This window comes from Lontra canadensis, unplaced genomic scaffold (genome assembly GCF_010015895.1).
Source record: "Lontra canadensis isolate GAN:19392208 unplaced genomic scaffold, GSC_riverotter_1.0 scaffold127, whole genome shotgun sequence".
In the NCBI taxonomy this organism is placed as follows: domain Eukaryota; kingdom Metazoa; phylum Chordata; class Mammalia; order Carnivora; family Mustelidae; genus Lontra; species Lontra canadensis.
This window is the reverse complement of record NW_022631121.1, coordinates 1,769,575-1,786,108: the sequence shown is the minus strand read 5'-3', so window position 1 is coordinate 1,786,108 and position 16,534 is coordinate 1,769,575.

The window sequence follows — 16,534 nt, the reverse complement described above, 5'->3', positions numbered from 1 at the left end:
GACTTTCTGGCCATGTGCTCATGCTCACACTTTTAGTTTTTACAAATCTTCTTTCCTAAACTCTGGGGACACACCTGGGGATCGTTTTCTTGACTAGGTCAAATTGTCCCTGTCCTTTTCTCCTGTTTCCCATCACTCTCACTGTCACCTCCCTGATGACAACCAGGATTGGTGGGTCAGTTCTCGCGCCTTCATCAGCACTGCAAGTAACAAAAGGTAAACCAAAAAGACACCAGTGAATGATCAAGCCCAGAGACGAAACTAGGAAGAAATGGATAGAAAAGCCCGTTCCAGAAGGAACTCCACCAATGCTGGCCACATCTCACAGCTTTCGTCTTGGGCTCAGCCTGGCACACTGGGGGCAGGGATCCATCCTCCAAGAACTGGGCACAGCTCCAAGATCCATCAACAGGGTGAACAGAAAATGTACAAGGCAAAGGGGTGGGTGGAGGCTCTGGCCTCCTTCTTACCTCGGGGACACTCATTCCCGAGCACCAGCAGCGCAAGCCTTCTGGAATCTCACGAACTGGAGGACAGGACCTCTTAGAATTCTTTGGCTGAGATTATCCTAGCAATCCCGCCCGGCTGAGTAGTCCGACTACAGGCATCAGGACACGGACAGAGCTTGCCCTCCAGCTGCACACAAGCTGACCCACCTCACACCAGCTCTGCAGGCGAGCAGTTGAGATCATGACCTGAGCGGAAGGCAGATGCTTCACCGTCTGAGCCCCCAGGAGCCGCACCTAGATAGCATTTCTTTGCCAGGGTCTGTAACTCTGCCTGGGGCTTCTCCAGCTACAGAGGGTGCGTCCCACAAATCCAGAGTAGGCCAAAAGTTCCAAGGGGCAGCCCTCAATCATTGATAAAAGGGATTTAAGGGCAAAATACTGCAGCCTCCCTCTGCCAAGTGGGACCATTCAGCGATACATGCAACACAGTCTCCCAGATGTCCCCGGCAGGACCGCCGCCAGTGGTCCAGAACGGCGACCTGCTCACTGACACCAATCGCTTACCGTGCATCAGCTGCCTTCCCTTCTCATCTCTTCCCACTACCCTGCTGCCTGCCTGGCATCACCTCCCATGTAGACCTCTGGCACGCGAATCCTAGTCTCAGGGGTTCCGGGGGGACTCAACTTAAAACACCTCCTAACTGTGCTTGCACAAACCACATCACCCCTTCCCTCAGGGCTCACAAAAAGACCAGTTGGGACAATTGTTCTGCAGCTGCCTGACTCACCATCTCACTTTGAGCCTCCTCAGGAAAGGGGGTCTCAGGAAGTGGTTTCCACGCTTTTCCATGTCTGTTCACGAGTGGATGAGTGGACACCTGATTGCCTTGATGAAGCGCCCGTGGGGACCCTGCCTACTACCCAGCCTGCCTGTCCACCCTCCCTGCCCTCCTGCCAGCCTCCGCCAGCCACTAAGCAGAGCTTTCCAAGGATCCCCACATCTGAACGGCCTGGGTAGCATGTTGACGATGAACTTCCCAGACACGATCAGCTGAATCAGAAGATCTCCAGATGAGGCCCAGGAAATCTACGTTTTAAACAATTCTCAAAGGATCTTTTACAGTCTGATCTGTTGCTCAGATGTGTGAGCAGCGAGCAATCGGGATCATCAATTTACTCCCACTTAACAGCTCACCCTTGTTTAGCAAAACCCAAAGCACCTGATAATGTCAAGTGCTTCCTATAAGGGTCTATCCCTTTCACTGTTCCGATGTGCCCTCCCCACGGTTCTGTGTGCCTTTCCTGCCCTCTCAGCTTCTAACGTTGCTTCGCCCATTGTGCAGAGGGGAGATGTGCCTGGGATTTCGGGTTCCCCAGAGTGGGGCTCAGCCAGTGACTGCCAAGAGTTTAGGAAAGAAGATTTGTAAAAACTTCAAGTGTGAGCATGAGCTCATGGCCAGAAAGTCCAAAAGGTACAGATAAGCAAGAGAAGATAGCTGCTGAAACCAGTAGGGCAGTTCCTCAGAAAATAACAGTGGAATTACCATATGATCCAGTGATTCCACTATTGGGTATTTACCCAAAGTATATGAAATTACTAATTCAAAAACAGATATGCATTCCTATGTTTATGGCAACATTACTACAATAGACAAATTCTGGAAACAGCCAAGTGTCCATCAACTGATGAATGGATAAAGAAGATGTGGTGTGTATATACAATGGAATATTACTCAGCCATCTAGAAGAATGAAATCCTTCCATTTGCAACGACATGGATAGAGCTAGAGTGTCTTATGCTAAGTGAAAGAAGTCAGTCAGAGAAAGACAAAGACCATATGATGTCACTCGTATGCGCAATTTAAGAAACAAAACAAACAAAGGGAAAAAACACCACAAAAAATAGACTCTTAACTACACAAAATAAACTGATGGTTACCAGAGAGGAGGTGGGGGGGTGATACAGGTGATGGGGAATAAGAGTGCATTTATTGTGATGAGCCACAGGTGATGTACGGAAGTGCTGAGTCACTATATTGTACACCTGAAACTAACAGAACACCGTATGTTAACTACACGGGAATTAATTTTTTTTAAAAAAGGACCACCCACTGCTTGGCTTCCTGTCTGTCCTTCCCTGGCCTGCTCCTGCCACTCCCTTCCCGGAGCCCCTCAGGAGCTCCTCCTTGAGAAACCACTTATACCTGAATCATGGTCTAAGTGTTGACTCCTGGCGACATTGACCTACGAATCTATTTTGCTTCTTTTCCCCTGACTTTTGCTATGCAAGTGAACTTGAAAATAGCCAGTGACAACATAAAGAACACTTCTGCTCAGTATCAACTTATTGACCAGCGGTTTGGGTTACATTTGAAGGCAGCGCCTGCACGCGCGCAGATTATGGAAGCTGAGGCCCTTCTTCTCCCTCCTCTGCCATTTCCTCTCCCCTCTGGTAAGAGCTAAGACTTAATCAGCAGTTACTGCATCCCATGTTCTAAGCACTGGATGACTGTTACGTCCTTTCATCCTCACAGCAACCCTGTGATATTGGCGCCAGTATCATTCCCATGTCATGATCAGGACAGTGAGCACAGAGATAGTACGTGACTTGCTGGAGGTCACCCAGCCAGTGAGTGGCAGAAGTAGCCATCATTCCAGACCGTCTGGTTCTAATATCTGTGGCTGACCTGGATCTCTGCCTTTGCTGATCCCGTTGTATTGATCTATGCACGTATTTGTCTAGCAGAACTTGGACCGTGCGCTTTGTATGGATAGTTCTTGTCTCAGCCCAGAAGGTGCTAAGGGGGGCCGATCTGTCAGATACTTGCAGCCTCCCCCAGGCTGGGGCAGGCCCTTGTGTGCACTTTCATAGTCAGGCATCATGTTATCCACTAACTTCCTCCCGCCCAGTCTTGGGTCCTCTTTCTTCACCGTCTCAGGCTACAGGCCCAGGCTTTCTCTTCTTCCTCCTGGCCCGTCACCATCACATGCCACGACCAGCAGGCTGCCCCACACTTAAGTCCTGGACAACCAAGCTGTGTGTAGACTGGCCTAAGCTCATGGCTGTGAGCAAAACCTAAGCCTAGTCCTCTGCCCCAGATCAAGCTATATTTTGCATACTTCACTGTGTTGTCTAAGTTGGTAGCTTAGCCACGTGTAGCTATTTAAATTTAAATTAATTAAAATCAGATTAAATTAAAATTCATTTCCTCGGTCCCACTAACCACAGTTCAAGTGCTCAACAGCCACTTGTGGCTAGTGGCTACCAGAATGGAGTAACACAGACAGAGAACATTGCCATCCCTGCAGAAAGTGCTCCTTCGGAGACTAGCAGAGCGGATTTTTCCCTTAAAGCCTAAATAAAAGTATTTCTCTTTTACCAGCTCCCATAGACTCCTACACATTGCTACTCAAATCCCATTCACGGCGGCCCTGACTTGCAGGAACGATAATACTCGGCCTGGGATGCGGGCAGGGGGAGGCAGGGAAGGCCAAGCTCCTTCCTGACCCTCTGGCTCCCAGGGAACGTCGCAGCTCCTGAGCTCTTTGGGCTTTGGCCTTGCTCCTTCCTGTGAGGAAACCTTATCAAGCACATGCCATCTTGTCTGCCAGCACCCACCTGCCCCTGAGTTCCTGGCCCTCAAAGGACATAGAAACGTGAAGAGTTTTAACACGATACTACAAAACACACTTTTTCCCCTGCTCACTGCCGATGTATCTCATTAAAAACAGAACGCAGGCCTCATCCGCCTGCAGCTCCAGGGCTACAAAGAGACCCAGATTTTCTCTTCCTAGTTTATTTTTTTAAAGATGTATTTATTTGAGAGAGAGAGAGAGAGCATGAAAGGGGCGAGGGGCAGAGGGAGAAGCCAGCTCCCTGATGAACAGAGGGCCCGATGTGGGACTTGATCCTGGGATTCCAGCATCATAACCTGAGCCGAAGACAGTTGCTTAACCAACTGAGCCACCCAGGCGCCCGGGAGACAGAGAATCTTAAGCAGACTCGGTGCTGAGCACAGAGCCCGACATGGGGCTCGAGCCCATGACCCTGAGATCATGACCCGAGCTAAAACCAAGGTCAAATGCTAACCTTCACCGACTGCACCACCCAGTCGCCCCTCCCCCTCCCTTCTTTTGTATTTTAAATGCATTTTCCTCTGACTTACACAGCCGACATTCTTTAACCTTCTAGATTCTCCCTGCCTCTAGGCAGCAAACTCAACAGAAGCAGCGTGGTCCACTCCTCTCTCAAAATCAGTTCAAGTCCTTACCACTTGAGCAGTCTGTTGCTGTTCCCGCCAATACACCATCTCCAACTGCACCTCGAAAGAACTCACTTATGCTGCTCAGGCCACTGCAGTCACCTCTTAACTCCCGGGGGTGGGGGAGGGGCAAGCTGGCCCAGGGAAAGAGATCCCGGTAGGGCCCCAGGCCCAGGAGAGAGCTTCCTCAGGGCCCCACACAACACTCTAGGTTCGCACGCTTCTCTTTTCCTTTTCTACCTTAGTTCTTCTGGTTATCCCTACAGCCTCAGGAAATGTTTGTTAAAGACCAGGAGTATGTCTTCGAAGAATGAAAGCAGGAGCTGGCGTCCACGGCCAGGAGCGAGGCCACAGGGAGCAAAAATCCAAAGACCAGGAGCCTTGGCCGCCAAAGGGCAGCTGAGGAGACAGTCCCGAGCAGGTAGACTGGGTGAGTATGTCAGCGCTCCGCGGGGGGGTTCTCTCCGAACTATTTGGAAAAGGGGGTCCGGGAGGACTAGAATTGCGATGGTGCAAAGGCTGGGAAGGGCCCTGCAGGAAAGATGGTGGACTTAAAAGTGGAACTGGGTGAACTGGGGGGGATCTGATGAGGGGACTGGGTCCAATGGGAGGGCGGGGCTAAAGGCAATCGACATGGTGGTGCGACAGGGTGGGGCGGCCGCAGGGGAAGCCACCTAGGCCTGAAGAGGCAAGGGACGGAGCCAGCCCCAGCAGAAGCTGTAGTTCTGGGTCACAGCTGCCTGCTGCTGGGGTGGCCTTCATGAGAGGAACAGCTGCTGTCCAAGCCGGTCCGGCAGGGAGAAAGCAGGGGTCGGGGGAGGTCGAGGGGGGGTGGGCATATCCCCCCCGCCCACCAATGCCGCTTGCTTCCTGCCTCCAATTTCTTGCTGGTGTCTGCACTGACTGGACCCAACCAGAAACTGCCATTCTCCAGATGAGATCCAGAGGGACAAATGGAGAATGTCCAGCTCAGGAGCTCAAGCTGTTTTCCTGGGACATTCAAGGTGTCTGGAGACCTTGAAAACATCTGGGTGACAGACAAACCAGAGCCACTATCTGCAGTCTGTCTTTGTCTAGGCATCCCAGCCTTCCTTCTGTGGGCCCCTCTGCCCAGTAGAACTGCCTTTCTCCCACTTTGTGTGGCTCTCTATCCCCACCCCTACCCCATGACATGGATGGCATGTCATCAAGGCCTGTCATAACAGCCCATCTCCCCAGCCACTGGAGGTGGGAACATGAGTCAAGTAGAGTTAAATGGGATTCTTCCCACAATGGCGTCCTTCTGTTATTCGGCTTCCTACCTACCATCTGTTTGTCCACCACCTAGGGATAGCAGAAGAGAGAAGCTCTCTTTTCTCTGAAGTCAACTAAGCTGGGATGATGTGAGCGTTACCCTCTCCCCCAACCACATGGAAGAGTATCTTGGAGAAGGGCACCTGGGTGGCTCGGTGGGTTAAGCCTCTGCCTTCAGCTCAGGTCATGATCTCGGGGTCCTGGGATGGAGCCCCACATCAGGCTCTCTGCTCAGCGGGGAGCCTGCTTCCCCCCACCTCTTTGCCTGCCTCTCTGCCTACTTGTGACCTCTTTCTTTCTGTGTCAAATAAATAAATAAAATCTTTTTTAAAAGAATAGAATATCTAGGAGATAAAGAGACCAGCACAAAGAGAGACACAGAGCTGAGAGGCAAGAGGTAATGGCAGAGAACCTTCTGATAGAGTTGACGCCTTAGAGTCCTCGAGAACCTGTCAGTTTGCTGAGCCAATAAACCCCTCTTTTTGCTTAAATCAAGCTGGCTTGATTTAAATTTCTATTACTTGCACTAGAAATGATGTTTGCATAAAAGCCCTAACAGAAAACACACAGTCAGACATACACCAACCTACCCTACTCTCTCCACAGAAGTCACCCCTCACTTCTGGTCTCTATCCTTATAAAGTGCATTCACAGAAATCTGTCATCTCACCAGCCTCCACAAAAATGCTAAATCATGGTGTTATTTTAGCATGATATATAAGAAGAGGCAACTTTAAAAAAATGAATCCAGATCAGTACACTATTAAAGGTTGTATTATAATTTCTATTTTAATATATTCTTTAATAATATTCATAATATATAAGGACAAAGTTTGACTCTTCCCCCTTATCAGGGGTGCATACTGCTTAAGTTATTTTAAATTCAGTATGCAAGAAAGAGCATGGCTTAGCCACAAATTCAAAATGACACACCAATATTGTGTTTGGGCCCAAACGTGTATTAATATCTAGACTGAAATTTAACTATGTGTTACCGCCCTCCGAACAGCTTCTATGACCTGGTATTTGGAATTCTTGAATTTTCACTTTAAAAAAATCAATTACTTTATTATTATAATTTTCATGGTTTGTTTCTAAAAGAGGAGACACGAGCACTTTCTGGCTGCTATTTGCAAGTACTTCTCCAGAAATAACACACTGTGGGTTTGGATAATTTTATTCCCAATAAAGGAAAAGCCAAATTGGATAAAAATTTCTCCTTTTCACTTTTGTTTAGAAGAACTAGAAATATCCTGATGTATTAAGAAATGGTAATTTGAATATACCTTATAGGTCTGAGCTCAAAATTGAGAATTACCATTTTTATGTCCCTCATAAATAGATGTCTTTTTTTTAACCATCTGAACCATTTTTAAGTGTATTGTTCAGAAGCTCATTCTATTCTAACTCATATTCTTGATGCCTCCTCTCTTTAGCCAATAATCCATTGTGAAGACAAATTAAACAAGTGAATAAAAATCATTGAGGGGCACCTGGGTGGCTCAGTTGGTTAAGCATCTTCCTTCCGTTTGGGTCATGATCCCAGATCCTGGGATCAAGTCCCATTTCAAGCTCCCTGCTCAGTGGGGAGCCTGCTTCTCCCTCTACCTGCTGCTCCCCCTGCTTGTGCTCTCTCAATCTCTGTCAAATAAATAAAATCTTTTTTTTTTTTAAATTGTTGAGGGCGCCTGGGTGGCTCAGTTGGTTAAGCAACTGCCTTCAGCTCAGGTCATGATCCCGGAGTCCTGGGATCGAGTCCCACATGTGGCTCCCATCTCCACAGGGAGTCTGCTTCTCCCTCTGACCTTCTTGCCTCTCATGCTCTCTCTCACTGTCTCTCTCAAATAAATAAAATCTTTAAAAAAATTTTTTTAAATAAATAAATAAATAAAATCACTGAAAGCTGTAAAATGGTGAAAACCCCCACCATAAGGTGTGAAGTGGTCAGCTGGGTGATAGAGCAACCGAGGGGCTCATGCCCCAGACAGGTCCAGCTGATCTCCACAAACTGCCAACAACACCTGATCCATATCTAAGGCCTTTATAGTTGAAATTATAACAGACTCCATTATCATTTGAAAAAAAAATCACAAACCTCAGGACACTCTCACAAACAGCGCATTCTTAGTACCAAAACTGAGGCTGGAAATCTTGGATTCGTACCCTGGTTCCACCTCTCACTAGCTCTGTGACCCTGAGCTAGTTATTTCCTTTTCCCCTTTCTGATGCTTAGTTTGTGTATAGGTAAATGAAAACTTCAAATACCTGCCCGGTGAGCTTGGCCAGACAACAGTGCGATGCCAGAGATGGGAGGACGTCAACTTGGACTTGGCTGAGGTTTCTTCCACTCTATCAAACCAGCAGACCCATAAAAGCAGCCCAAAGGATGCACATGATAATGATACAAATCGGTGAACAGATACAGCTGGTCAAAGGGGCCCTAACAGGGTGAGGAGTCGGCCAGGACAGAGAAAGCAAAAAGCCCTAAGTCATTGTATCACTAGCCCAGGGTAGGACCATAGCGCAATAGCAGTGGCTTTCCAAGTGTCCCTGGACCGGCATTTTGGACCTGGGGACTTGTGAGAAATACAATTCTTGGGCCCTCGCCCAGACCTGCTGAACCAGGAACTTTGGGGGTGGGGCCCAGCAATTTGCCTCTTAAGAAGCCCTCCAGGGGATTCTGACACCTGCTCAAGTGTGAAATCCTGCACTCCAGGGTGAGGCAATTCCTTCCAGCACTGGATTCACTTTCCTGTTCTTGCTTCTCTCATAGGTCTGTTTACCACCCAGAGTTACTACTGGGAGGATAAAATCCATGTGGACTTGGAAGCTCTCGGTTATCCGCAAAGCCCCACACAAATAGGAAGGAACTGTTTTTCTTGCGAGCAATGCTAGGCAGAGAATTTAACTAGTTCTGCACCGACACTGAGCGACTGGCCCCATGACTGGGCACAGGGTTGGACTACCCCTTTCCCTGCCATCTCCGGCAGTCACCCGCATTTTTATCAAGAGCCCGCTAATCCAGCCCATCTGCCTGGGGACCTAGCTCCAGGACTCACGGTGAGCAGCACTGTCCAACAGAATTTTCTCTGGTGCTGGAGATGTTCTGTCCTGTGCGCTAACCTCCACTGTCCAGTACAGCAGCCACTAGCCACAGGTAGCATTTGAGAACATAGCCAGTGTAACTGGGGAATTGCATTTTACATTTCAATTAATTTAAATTTGAATAGACGCATATGGGACAAAGTTAAAAAATTATATATTATTTACCTGAAGTTCAGATTGAATAGGGTGTCCGTATGTTTATTTGCTAAATCTTGCAACCCTACTGTACAGATTCTCGTTGCACTGACCTTGACTCCTCCCATGGGAAGTTTGATTAAAAGGTTTTCTACCCATGACCAGAGAAAACAGACTTGACCTTATACTGGCCAGAAAGGGCAACGGGCTGATGTTCTTTTTCTGAAGACAATTTTCAGAGAAATAATGGCTGAGAAAATCAATATAACGATGACTAACAAGACAAACTTGTATCATATGTACACTCATACTTGTTTCTCCGCAACTGAACCCATCTTCCATAGACAGGTTCTGATGGGGAATGGGAAGCAGTAGTCCAGAGAGTCTCATTTAGTCAAGGATAATTCTGGACGTGGGGCGTGGTCACAGGTACTAGGACTATAGCAGGAAGCAATGGTATCTGTGGGTCATGCTACTAGTTTTAAGGCAAACACTGCCCCTTTAATTACTCAATCCCTTAATCGCCTCCATGAATAACTACCATATTAAAGTAAGCATGGGAATTGAAAAAAAATAAGATCCAGAGTCCGTCCTTATGATTACTTAAGCTTTGCTTCAAAAACACATAAAAAAAAAAAGTAAAGCAACTAGAATACTGCCAGTTCTCAGGAAGACTGGATAATATTTTCCCCACAACCCTATAATTTCAAGATGGGAACAAATAGAGGTGCCTTTATATCTTCATTCACTCTGGCCCTCACTCTCTACCATAACTATCTTTGGCATCTTGAGGTCTCCAAGCTCATTCTTGATATAATAACATAGTATTTTACAGTTACTGATTAAGGAGATATTTGATAACATCATTTTTAACTACAGGAAGGGATTTTGAAACTGGCACTCCCTGCCCAGGAATAGCAAAGCACACATGGTATTTTTATGAAGTAAATGGTATTCCAGGAGGCAGGTTGATTCTTGTAAAAGCCAGACCCTCCTGTTTCCAACAATGTCCAGGTCAACGAATAATGATCATAGCTTTTTCTCTTTCACATACACAGGCAGGAGGTTTAAAAATGAATCTTAATAGCATTGTATCTCCACCATCACCTTTGATATTTTCCTGTTTTCTCTATTGCTTAAAATACTCACGTGGATATATATTTAGCTTTGGGGATCGGACGCCTTGGGAACCTGTGGGTCTCTAGCAAGAGGCTATTGATGAAACTGCTCTCCTCTGCCTCCTCCCCCCTCCCACAGGGTCCTTCTCTGTCTTTACTACCCATTTAACTAAGATAAAGGTAGTAAGATCGCAAGACAACTGGCATTCTGCCCAGAGAACCCACATTTTTGAAGGGTCTCCTCCGAAAATAGTTCAGATTTAAATTTGGAAACCGGGCACTCACCCTGGAGGACTGCCATGTAATCGGTACACAGGCTGCGGTTTTCAAAGCGTGGGTGGTCCCTGGCCCAGAAGCAGCAGCAGCATCTGAGAACTTTTTAGAAATGCTAATTCTCAAGGCTCACTCATGCAGACCGACCTGGATGACCTCAGTTACCTGAGAATTCCATCTTTATTCTATCCTTTATTTCTTTTTTAACTTTTCATGCTTCTCTTTCTTCAGAAGCAGCGCCCCCTTCTCACGGGGCATATTCAGCTGCCCGCCCCCCACCCCCGGGGGACAGCAGTGTTCTCCAAGTGTGGTCCTGGGACCAGAAGAAGCATCAGCCTCAGCTGGGAACGTGTTACAGATGCCCATTCTCAGGCGACCGCCACCCGGCTCCACTGAATCAGAAATTGAGAGGGTGGGGCTCAGCCATCTGTGTCTGAACAAGGCCCCCACTGATTCTGGACGCACACCGAAGTTTGAGAAACAACGAAGTTAAGAGTCTTCCCACCTATCGAGGCAGTTCTATGACTTGAAGTCTTGCCCCCCGAAGTTCTGTGATTTTATTCTCATGGGATTTTGTTCCTTTGTCAGTCGGCCTTATCCTTGAAAAAGCAGTAAAAATTACAACTGCCATTCACAGTATTATCTGTAGATATAAAGCTAGGTTTCTCTGGAGGATTCGAGGAAGGCTGTCTCAGCGGGTGGTGTGGGATCTGTGTGATGGGAAGGCACCCACAGGGAACCATGGATTTGAAGATGGCTCCTTTCCCCTTGATGTAGGTAGACCAGTGTTTTGTTTATTTGTTTGTTTGTTTTAAATCAAGCTGATAGAACAGTTTGCCAAAATTTGGATCTACTGCAGCATAAAAACCGATTTTTATAGGCCACCCACTGTAGCCCATCACTGGGGAGACATTTAAACTCTCAATCTTTAGACTGAGATTTAGAAGGTTACTGCTAATTTAGCATCTCAATTGATTTATCCTATGGATGCAGATCTAGGGGTATATTTCAAGTATGGTGGGTATTAAAATAATGTTGAATCTAGTTTCTCCCCCTCCAATCCCTCCTTCACACTCCTGCCAGACCAATGTGTTAACGACAGCTCCCATCACAGCACTTTCCTTCGGCGGGGTGGGGGTGGTTGGGCTCCCCAGTGTTAATGAACTAACTTGGTTCTCACCTGGCATTCAGGAGTGAAACTGGAGATACTACATGGAACCATACGAAACTGCCAATTTAATTGGGCAAAAATGGTCAAATATCAGCAATTTCGTTCACATGGTGCACCCTAGTGTTATCGATTTCATACTTAATTTGTTAACCTACTCGATAACCTTTTTCTTTTTCCTATTTTAAGATTTAAGCTCCTTGGAATTTTAATGCTTCAACTTAAAACTGCCAGCCAATTGCTGGTGAAAAAAATCTCCAAAAGATAAAGAGAAAATGTTCCCTTCCTACAGGTGCAGAGAAACAGGCACTATCTGTGTGGCACAAAGCCAATGTCATGTCATGAAATCATACCTGGGAACATTTACTGAAGTATCTGTCCCACTCTCCTGGCCAGTATGGAGGTTTGAGTGAAAGGCCATGCTCCTGTTTTGTTTTCTGTTACTATAAAACTGTCCTTTAAAGTGTTATTTGTAAGGAAACGTATTTAAGATACCTGAACATCAGCATTTGTTGCCACGTCTTGTAAAATAGAACCTGTAACACCTAAAGTTCTGAAACTATGGTCATCTTACTTAATAATGTGTCGCTCTGCTACTAGTAACACTTAAATTGTCAATTCTGTTTCCCAGAAAGTGACAAATTTATCTGTCAGCTTTCTTTGTTAAGTGGAAGAAGAGCTTTGGAATTTCTCTCTCTCCCGTTAGGCACGAAAGTGTTATAAATCTGTCCTCTGTTGGATTCCTTATTCAAACAGTGGAGTCTTTGTTTCATTTAAATTACCAAAAAGATGGAGGATATGGAGCCAATCCATCATTCCAACCGTAGTCTTCTCTACCCCTCTACCCACACACGATGCTACATGGAGCTCCCCCCTCTGCACACACCATCTTCCAGTCGTCCCCTGCTAAGAACACCTCTTCCCACACCCATCTCAACCTATCAAAATCCAAGTCAAGATCCACCCAAAGGTCATCTCCTTTGCGAGGTCTTCCCCAATTCCTTCCGGAAAGACTTATCTTTAACAATACTTGCCATAGTATTTCCCTTCTCTCTTGGTAGACTTCACCTTTTCTGGTTTTATTGAGATATAATTGACATATAACATTGTATTCATTCTAGGTGTACAACACAATAATTTGACATATGTATATACTGCAGAATGATGACCACAATAAATTTAGTTAACATCTATCACCTCACGTAGTCACAAACTCTTTTCCCTGATTAAAGCTTATTCAGGAGAATGTGTATTACTCCTCTTCCAAAGTATCAAGCAAAAGGCCTCGCAATGTAAGCATGCTCTCAGTATTTCAAAGATGACACTGAAGAAGTCTCCCACAACCAGTATCAAGGGATATCTTGATCTAATTGACCCCTAAAACCAACAATGCTTCTTTCCCACGGTGGGAGGTCAACTCCCCTGCACACATCGAAGATTCTAGGGCCTGATTCATCACTATAACATAAGAATTCTCAGTGATTTCACTATCCTTAGAGAGAGATGAGCCTTCCAATAGTTTGCGCCCCTGGGCTCCTTGACCTCCCCTTCCAATGATTGTGTTCACCACTCCCATGGTTTTATCCTAGACTTCGTTACTGTTAACCCATAGGCCTCCATAATCTCAACTTCAAATGCCACACTCTCCGAACACCGCCAAAAAAAAAAAAAAAGTTTCAGATAATTGGTTTCTCTGAGTGTGAGGAAAATGCATAGCCCGGGATAACACTTCTTAAAGTCACCCCCTTCCCCCCTCCACCTCTGGCACAGAATCTGCAACACTTCGGGAGGAGCTGCTTACAGCCCAGAGTGAGCCTGCGGGTGCGGGCGGGGCATGAGGGGCTTTGTTCTGAAGCTGTTTTTGCAAACCACTTTACACAACTCTGAGGGAAGATCCCTTTTCCCTACCAAAGAATGCCCCTCCAGAGCCCTAATACTGGTGAAGGGCGAAGCTTCCCGAGCTGCTCCCACCCTCAAGTTTAAGACTCGAGTCTTAAACTCTTCAGAAAACTCACCCCAAACAGTCCTTTGAAAAACTGTCCCACCGGCTGTAGACCTCTGCCCTTTCCCACTGGAAATTGGGAGGGCGAGGCCAGAGATTTTTAGATGGAGACAATGAAGGAAGGGTGGGAAGCTGCGGTTGCGTGCGTGTGCGCGTGCGCTCACCAGGACTCTTCTGTTGTCCCAGAGCTGCTGAAGCCCATCCTGGAAACAGAAAGAATCAGGGGCTTCCACAGCCTGAAGAAGGGCTCCAACCTTCCAACCCAACAGACGCATATTCTCAGAAAAAAGTACTGCGAAATGGCACGGCTGGCCCTATTACAGCTCAGATTGTACCCTTCGGGCCAGCCCCCCCAACGCTATGTCCACGTGAGAGCACTGGACAGGGGAGGGAGGGGAGCTGAGTGTTCCTGGTGGGAGGCTGCTTTCTCCTGGGGCAGAATGGGAACCGGGAAAGGAGATACACCGGTGCCCTCCCGCTCCCCCAAACCGAGACACATGGAAGGGAGAAGCCCAAAAGAGCTGCTCGAGGACAGTGGGAAGGTCTGCATGCCAGGAAAGTTGGCACCCAGTTTCCTGCCTGGACCCTCGCCGAACTGTACAAATCCGCAGGCCCACCCTATGGCCATTGGAGCTGTGGATGGGGAAATTCTTGTCCTGGCCTAACAAGTAACTCGGCGGTGTGTTGCGCGTGAACCTGGAGTCTGGTGCCCCCTTGTGGTCAAGAGGTGGGAACATCACTCCCCGCGGTCGGAGTTGGAGAAGGGACCTTAGCAGTTCCCCAGGCTTCCTATGGAGGAGGACAGGGCTTACTTAGAGGGCCGTCCAGGAGATGGGAGACAGAAATGGGAGAAGTGCATGGGAGTCAGCAGGCATAGATGCCCTTGGCTGAGGGAGGCCTCAGGGAAGGAGGAGCCCAGAGGAAAAACAGAACAGCCCCTGTGCAGAGACTCCGGGCCTCGCCCCCCAGCAGGGCACCTCACTAGATCGTGGCATTAGAGCTGGAGGAGGACCATATCCTCAAAAGTCTTCTATCTCCCAGAGGATGTAATATTGAAATTGTACTTGGGATTGGTCAGCTTTACCAAGGTAACTGACAGTTAGGAGATAAGCCCAAGGTGTCATGAAAGAATGGGGAAAAGAGGCTTGGTGCCACATGGTTGAAAGCAGTGATGGGCAAAAATAAGTTTCAAGTACACAGTCCCCCACCAAGCTGAGACCTGTCAACACATCAGTTATGTGTACCCAGGCACAGGCATGGATTTGGAAGGAGACAGAAAATACCAACTGTGCCACTTAATACCTTTATCGCCTCAGGCCAGTCCTATCAGACCCTCATTTTCTTCAGTCCTAAGAAGACCCTAATACCTAATGGGCAAGGTTATTAAGATTAGAGGCAGTGTGTATAAATGAATAGAAGCTGCTATTTATGTATTTGTTTATGATTGTGTGGAAGCGTTCATTGCCAGTTTCTTTGACAAAAGATTTGAAGTAAGTCTATGACAAAAGACAAGTAAAAAGAACTACTAAAGTAGAAATTAAAAATTTAAAAAGAACAAGGAATGCTGAAGTGCTAACCAGAAATGGAAACATGGCGATTTCAGTTTCAAATTTGGTTTTGAGCTTCCTGTCAGCTGCGGTGTAAAGGGAAACCAGTACAACTCCAGTTACCAGAAAGGAAGAGGGGCACTGCCTTCTCAAGGGAAACGAGCTCTTCCGGGCTCCAAATTTCAAAAGCAAATTACCCAAAACCTTGACTATTCCTTACCGTGGGTTTCCAAGTGTCCCCAACTAGTAATACTGTAGGGACTGGGACAAATTTACTTCAAGCTAACGACTCAGATTTCTACACTTCAGATCTTATCCCACATTTCTTCTCAGATGAGCTTTTCCTTAAGACATCCATCCTAAGATCACCCAAAGGACATTTGGACTCACCACTTCCACCCCCAAGGAGATGTTTTCATTTGTAACTCAGGCAGAAGCTTTAGGCTGATGACAAATTAAAGCAAAAGCACAGATGTATTTTTAGGTCAAACAGCTAAAATTCAAAGGCCTCTTCTCTTTCCAGAACCAATTCAGGCCTAGAAGCCACATAGCTCTCCCTTTAAGGCCAAGGTCACCTTTCAGGGCTATTAGCACACGAAGTAAACAGCCTTTGCAAAACAGTACCACAGGTGAGCTCTCCCACCCAAACCCCACAGGCACCTCAACTAATCTGCATATGCTAACACGAGTTACTGGGGAAGATGCCAAAATAAGCTCCTGTCCTCCCTCACCTTTACTTTAATCCCCACATAGGTTTTCCTTTTACCATATGGTAATTATTTCCAAATCACAAGTGCAAACACTCACTCTGATTGGAAAATTAGCAGATTTCAAACTCAGGTAATTTGTCCCTAATGAGGAACTTGTTGAACTGAATTTAACAATTAACTCACACACCCTTTGCTGCCTGCGGATCTGGGAGTGCAATAGAAAAGTAGGAAGGGCAAGCCGAAGGCCAAGACTGGCAGGACTTTGGCACAAGATGAAGGCTGGGGTGGGGCAAGGTGTGTAATAGGGCACATCAGGAACTTGGCTGTTCAAATGGACATATATAGCCAATTACAAACATATGCCAAACTACAGAGAATTATATGGCGAACCTCCATGTACCCAACCATAGCTCAGGGTTGCTCCAGCTTCATGTGGGTTGAGGAGCAAGCGACCAAGAAAATGGACAGGGCA